At 37.0% G+C, this 7,812-nt stretch overlaps 1 pseudogene; it reads right to left on the reverse strand.

The window, feature by feature from the left end:
• Window positions 1-3,741: 3,741 nt before the first annotated feature.
• Window positions 3,742-4,083, reverse strand: LOC136124957 (transmembrane protein 256 pseudogene; annotated as a pseudogene).
• Window positions 4,084-7,812: the final 3,729 nt, after the last annotated feature.

The following is a 7,812-nucleotide window of genomic DNA, read 5'->3' on the forward strand; positions in this document are numbered from 1 at the left end:
TATGTGTGTATATATATCAGAATTTAGTACATGATGAATGTGACATTTCAAGTCAGTGAAGGAAAAGATGATTCAATACATAATGTTGGGATCATTGGCTATGGATTTGAAAGTCAAAATTTTATTTATATCCCAACCTAACATCTAAATTTTTTTTAAAAACACCTTAGAAAGAAAATATAAAACAATATTTTATTGGCCATGTAATGTTTAAGAAAATCACTAAACCCTAAATCCATAATAAAAAGATTGATCATTAGATTTTATAAAAATTTCAAGCTTTGGTGTAGTGAAAAGATATCATGACAGATTAAAAAAAGACAATTATCAGATTATACACACACACACACACACACACACACACAAAGTAACCAAAAAATAGTCTTGAAAAAGACACTGAAATGATCATTAAGCTATGAAATATTGTCCTTCTTACTAGTAATTAGGAAAATGCCATTTAAAATAATAAGATCTCATTTTTAGTTATCCATGCAGGCGAAGTTTTTTTTTTTTTCATTGATAATACCCAGTATTTATGGGAAGTGAAGAAAAAAAGCACTCAGATTCTTTGTTAAAGGAAGTGTAAATTGGTGCAGCTTTTTGGGAGGGAAATTGGACAGTGGTCATCAAAATTTTAAGTGCCTATATACCTTAACTCAATTCAAAATCTAGAAATCTGTCCAAGAAAAGTATTCGCACATATGCACAAAGATATATGAACAAGGATGTTTAGTGTGGGCAAAGCTTGTAGAAGCAAAACGCTGGAAACCACCTAAAAGTTGTCATTAGAAGAATATTAACGGAACATTAGAGGATGTAAGTGATTTTAGATACAAGGTATTCCATGTAGAGTAAATGGTTGTACTTACTATGTACAATACATTACGTTTTATGGAATATTATGAATCCATTAAAAAGAAAAGAATACTGGGACTTCTCTGGTGGTCCAGCGGTTAAGACTCCATGCTGCCAATGCAGGGGGCCCAGGTTCGATCCCTCGTCAGGAAGCTAGATCCTGTGTGCTGCAACTAAGAGCCTGCATGCCGCAACTGACAAAAAAGATCCTGCACGCCGCAGCTAAGACCTGGCACAGCCAAATAAATAAATAAATATATATTTTTTTTTTTAAAAAAAGAAATGAATACTATAGCTTTACATATACTAATATGTAAAGATCTCCAAGGTATACTATTAAGTAAAAAATCGATGTGTGGAACAATGTTATAATGACTCCTTTTCTGTTAACTTTTAATTTATTTATTTTATTTTTATTTATTTTTGGCTGCATTGGAACTTCGTTGCTGAGCATGGGCTTTCTCTAGTTGTGGCGAGTGGGGGCTACTCTTCGTTGTGGTGCACGGGCTTCTTATTGCGGTGGCTTCTCTTGTTGCGGAGCATGGGCTCTAGGCGTGCGGGGTTCGGTAGTTGTGGCACGCGGGCTCCAGAGCGCAGGCTCAGTAGTCGTGGCTCATGGGCTTAGTTGCTCCGCGGCATGTGGGATCTTCCCAGACCAGGGATTGAACCCGTGTCCCCTGCATTGGCAGGAGGATTCTTAACACCTGCACCACCAGGGAAGCCCCCTACCCAAGTTTTTACTCCGTTGTACTCATTTCAGTGCACTGTTAATGCTTGTCCCTTCCACACCTACAGACGGGGACAGGAAATGCAGCCTTCTTGCTTCCTGGGGGCTTGCAATATGGTAGACACTAATGCAACTTTCTTTCTTTCTTTTTTTTTTTTTTTTTTTGCGGTATGCGGGGCTCTCACTGTTGTGGCCTCTCCCGTTGCGGAGCGCAGGCTCAGCGGCCATGTCTCACGGGCCTAGCCGCTCCGCGGCATGTGGGATCTTCCCAGACTAGGGCACAAACCCGTGTCCCCTGCATCGGCAGGCGGACTCTCAACCACTGTGCCACCAGGGAAGCCCATAATGCATATTTCTTGAATGATTAAATAAAAAGAAATATTTTGAACTGAAGCTTTATGTCATTCCTTCCACATGGAAGCTTGTCCCCACCATTCCTCAAACCCGAAGTCACCCTGTAATTTCAGAAAGTCTCTGCCCACTTTCCAGCACTCCCCCGTGTTCCCTAGAGAGCTCCCTCTAGCACTAGTGGGTATGGAAGCATTTTACTTTAGATTGTGGTGATGGTTGCTCAGCAGTATAAAATTACTAAAGTTTATCGAACCGTACACTTAAAATGGATGGATTGCATGGTCTGTAAATTGTATCTCAATAACGCTCTTAGAAGTTAAAAAGAAGAGAGGATTATGAATAGATCTGGGGGCCAATCTATAGTGTCTACCACAGGCTTTTTTCCATAAATGGAATTATATTTTATGTATTTTTTGTAAATTGTTCTTTTCATATAATAGGTACCAGAAGAGATCTTGCTGAATAACACACATATTTCATCAATTTTAAACATACAATTTTTCACATTTTAATGTGAACACCTCTTACAACTGACTCTACATAGGTGTCAAAACCTTAGAATGGGTGTCAGTGGCTTGGTAGAAAATCCTAGAAAGTATAATAGAGGAACACTTTTTTTTTTTTTTTTTTGCGGTACACGGACCTCTCACTGTTGTGGCCTCTCCCTTTGCGGAGCACAGGCTCCAGACGCGCAGGCTCAGCGGCCATGGCCCACGGGCCCAGTCGCTCTGCGGCACATGGGATCCTCCCGGACCGGGGCACGAACCCGAGACCCTGCATCGGCAGGCGGACCCTCAACTACTGCGCCACCAGGAAAGCCCTAGAGGAACACTTTTTAAAGAAATGCTGATCAAAACTACAATGAGCTATTACCTCACATTGGTCAGAATGGCCAATGTCAAAAAGTCTACATTTAATAAATGCTGGAGAGGGTGTGGAGAAAAGGGAACTCTCCTACGCTATTCGTGGGAATGTAAATTGGTGCAGCCACTATGGAAAACAGTCTGGAAGTTTCTTAAAAAACTAAAAATAGGGTTACCATATGATCCAGCAATCCCGCTCCTGGGCATATATCTGGAAACGTCGAAAACTCTAATTTGAAAAGATACATGCATCCCAATGTTCATAGTAGCACTATTTACAAAAGACAAGATATAGAAGCAAATAAGTGTCCATAAACAGATGAATGGATAAAGAAGATGTGGGATATATATACACACAAAGGAATACTACTCAGCCATAAAAAAATGAAATATTGCCATTTACAGCAACATGGATGGACCTAGAGATGATCATACTAAGTGAAGTAAGTCAGACTGAGAAAGATAAATATCATATGGTATCACTTATATGTGGAATCTAAAAAACATGATACTAATGAACTTATTAACGAAACAGAAATAGACTCACACACTTAGAAAACAAACTTATGATTACCAAAGGGGAAAGGAGGGAAGGGTAAATTAAGAGTTTGGGATTAACTGATACACACTACTATGTGTATAATAGATAACCAACAAGGACCTACTGTATAGAACAAGGAACTATATTCAATATCCTATGATAAACCATAGTGGAAAAGAATATGAAAAAGAATATGTATATATATATATATATATATATATATATATATATATATATATATATATGTATAACTCAATCAGGTTGCTGTATAGCAGAAATTAACACAGTATTGTAAGTCAACTATACTTCAATAAAATAAATTTTTTTTTTTTTGCCTTTCTCTTTTAATCCCCTCCCTGCTCCACTTCTAAAAGGAAGTACCCAGAAATTAAACACAAGGAAGCTCAAAGAGCCAAGGCAAGCCAGCCCAATAGTAGCAGGCTCCCTCCCACAGGGGCCAAAGTCTGGACGCTGGGGTCTCCACTCAGAGCCTGGTAGTAAAACGTGGTGCAGAATAAGGTAGTTCCAGAAGCTAGCAGTAATCCGGCCCAGAGGGGCTTTCTGCACAGGGGCACCCCTAACAGGGCTGGGCTGTGTAAGAAGTGGTGTTTGTTGGTCTTGTCAAAGAGCTCCTTCCCGTAAGCATCCGGAAACTGGGCTCCGTGCGCCCCGTAGGAGGCCAAGCCTAAGGCCCCAGCTCCGGACAAGGCGCCCAGGCGGCGGAAAGCAGCCCCCGGACCAGCCATGGCAGTGGACTAAAATAAATTTTTAAAAAAGGTGGTCTTACGATGTTTTTTTTTTAGAAGGACAATACCATTTATAACAGCTCCAAGAAAATAAATACTTAGCTATAAATCTAACAAAACTTATATAGGATCTGTATGCTCAAACTACAAAATGTGATAAAAGAAACCAAGATGTAGATAAATGGAGAGATGTCATGTTCACGGATTAGTAGACTCACTATCATAAACATGTGAATTCTCCCCCGGGTCTTACATTTGATGTTATAGTAGATTTAATGTAATACATTATTACTTAGTATGGTTACTTTATAGCTTTTAAAACACCATTTATCAACATGAATGTTCCAGTTACTCCCTCATATGTGCCTTTTGGTGCACAAGTGTAAGTATTACTCTAGAATAGATACGTAGGAGTGGAACTTCTGGATTGAAAGGATTGCATAGTTAAAATTCTAACTCTTAGGTACTGGTCTCCAAAAAGGTTATATCAATATAAACGTGCACTAACAATGTACTGAGGTATCCATTTTGTCACACAATGGGTGTTTTTGATTAATACATTTTTGCTAATCTGGTCCTGAAAAATGGTATCTCATTGTTTTAATTTGTTTGTCCTTTAACTTTGCTTATGATCTCATGCAGAAGACAATTTTTACATAGTTAATTGTCAGTCTTTTGCATTTGCATGAAGTATTAATCAAGATTATAAACAAATTTCTTATATTTGCTTTTTGTACTTGTATAAATCCTTATTGTTAAGCTCTATAATCCACACAGAATTCATTTTTGTCTTAGTGTATGGTAAGAATTTTATTTCTATTCTAAATGGATAGATAGCTGTTTCAGTACCATTTATGGACTTGTAAAGCCTTTCCCCCCGGTGCTTAATATTTCTATTTATGCTTGAACTCTATTTTGTTCCTTTGTTAAAATTGTCCGTTTCTTCACAGAAATGTACATTTTAAATTACATATCTTTAACATCTTGTAGAGCAAACTCCACCAATCTGTTCTTTGCAAAAGTCTCTGGACTATTCTTGAGCAAGTCTCCTTTCAGACAAACATTAGAATCAGCTAGTCAAATTGCATGTAAAATGCTATTGGAAATTCAACTGGCGTATATTGATCCCTCCTCTCCTATCTCTCTACACTCTCTCTGTGTGATTTTATCCATTCCCAAGGCTTTAAATACTATCTGAAGATTATGATTACATGTACAGAATTCTAGGAAAGGCAAGTTTAATAGGGGTATAAATGTGAAAATAAGCCTATAACGTTTCTAGGAGAAAACATAGGGAAATGCCTCTTCATGACCCTGGGGTAGGCAAATAAATATTTCTTACAATGCAATTAACTAACTGGACAAGAAATCATTGATGACTTGGACTTCATAAAAATTAAAAATTTCTTCATGCTAAATGGTACTTTAAAGAAGTGAAACAGCGAGCTACAGACTAGAAGAATGTGTTCACAATAAATACATCAAAGGACAGGTTAGTAGAATACATAAAGAACTTTCACAAATCAGTTATAAAAATGCAACACAATTTTTTAAATGGGCAAAAGATTTGAATAGAGACTTTCCAAAATAAGATATCTGAATGACTACTAAACTTATAAAAACATGCTCAACAAGTTGAGATCATAATGAGATACCACCCCATACACACCAAAATGGTGAAAATTTGAGTGGTAATTCTAAGTATTTGTGAGGACGTGGGGTAGTGGAAGGGAGCCTAAAATATAACAACCACTTTGAAAAATCGCTTGGTAGTTTCCTACAATGTGAAATGTGCAGGATATTAAAGAAATCCCTATGATAAAGCATTTCCTCTGCTAGGCGTATCCCTGAAAGAAATGAGTGCAAAGAAGGACTTGTACAGGAATGTTCATAACAGTTTTCTTCATAATAGCCCAAACTGGAAACAACCCAACTGTCTATCAAAAATTGTGGTATATTCATACAGTAGAATACTACACAGCAATATAGAGGAATGAAAAATGGATATACATAACAGTATAAACTATATGATTCCGTTTACGGGAAATTCAAGAACAGACAAAACCAAGCTATGAAATCAGAAGAGTGGTTGTGTTGTGCCATGGCAGGGGGTCAGGGGCGGGAGGTTGCAGGGCACGGAAAGGCAGGAAGGCTCATGAGTGAATTTTCTGAGGTAAAGGACTATTGACTGAAAGAAAATTGTATAACGTAAGAGTTGTGAGCTACGTTTCATTTAGGTTCTTACTGAAAACACTAGCCTGGGAGACAGTCTTTCAGTAGCTCTGAAAAACTGCTCTGAAGAGATAGCTGGCAGGCCAGTTTATATATGATTTTTGGCTGGGGAATGCATGCAGTCTACTATACATCTTGGTAACAGACTACTGCTAGTCACCCAGAACAGATATATATCGAGTTAATGATTTTGGTGATTTTCTATGTATAGGAAGATGCAAGAAGCCTCATTCACTAAAATTCTTTCTGAGATACATCTAACTATCTAAGGGCCTGTTTGTCCAGAGCATAGAGCATCCTGTTATCATTTTAATTTCCTCTGTCTGAAGCACAGAGTGCACTGTCAGACTGCAGCGGGTTAATCTTTGCAGAACTGGGTGATAAGCAACGCTGTCTTTCTTTGTTTATAGGACATTTCTTTATCTTGATCTAGACAATAGTTGTACAAGTATATATGCTTGTCAAAATTCATTAAACTTTACACTTAAACCTGTTCATTTTTTCATATATAAAGTATGCTTCACCAGAGCACTGTTAGGATAAAGAGTTGGAGAAAGGTGACAATGGATGTTTGTGTGATTTCTGAAGGGGAGTACAAGACATGTTAATGGGCTCTAAAAGTTGATAGCATTCATTCTTTTTTAAATTTAATTTTACTCTGAAACTTTTTGATTTCCTTTTACTGTGTTCTAGCACTAGGACTCATTTCACCCGATTAGTTCCACTTCCAGAACAAAAATAGAACTGAGACAAGGAGAGAGAAGAAAAAATTGTACATGATGTACTATGATAAAGATAGAAATAGACTTAATTACTTAACACAAAGCCTGTAATAGAATTAACTAAGTCGTGAGTAGTGACAAATACAGGAAAAGAAGTATTTCTCCAGAGGGAAGGAAGGATGTCTTGGAGGAAGTCTTCAGAGAGAGGGTGAGCTGAGAGCACTAATTAGCTGTATATGACCTCAGGGAAGTCACTTAATCTCTCTGGGGATGATTCCATTTTATACATTTTCTTATATGCTAAATGAATTATTAATATTTCTGAGTCACTCAGAAAAGGCTAATTTCTATTCTCTGTATTTAGTTTCATAAGGTAGAGAAATACGTAAAACATGATTTATAATAATAAGTTATAATTGACATATTGAATACGTACTCTGTGCCAAGTAATAGGCACGTATCCTAGGCAATATACTTTCTGTCTTATTTAACTTTCATTTTAATTAATTAGTAATTTTATAATTTACATTGGATCAAGTAAGATGTTTTAAAATAACATATATATTTCATCATCATAATAATGTAGCATTATTACAGACAATGGGAAAAAATAGAAAATCATAAAGAAAAAATCCTGTCACTCTGAAAGCAACTATTACCATTTTGGAACATATCTGTTGAATCTTTTATATACACACATTTGTTTTAGTTTGTTTTCTTTGGTTTTGTAAAACTGAGATCAAATTCAGTATATGCTTTGCATCATGTTTCTATT

The sequence above is a fragment of the Phocoena phocoena genome, chromosome 6 (genome assembly GCF_963924675.1).
Source record: "Phocoena phocoena chromosome 6, mPhoPho1.1, whole genome shotgun sequence".
NCBI lineage: Eukaryota > Metazoa > Chordata > Mammalia > Artiodactyla > Phocoenidae > Phocoena > Phocoena phocoena.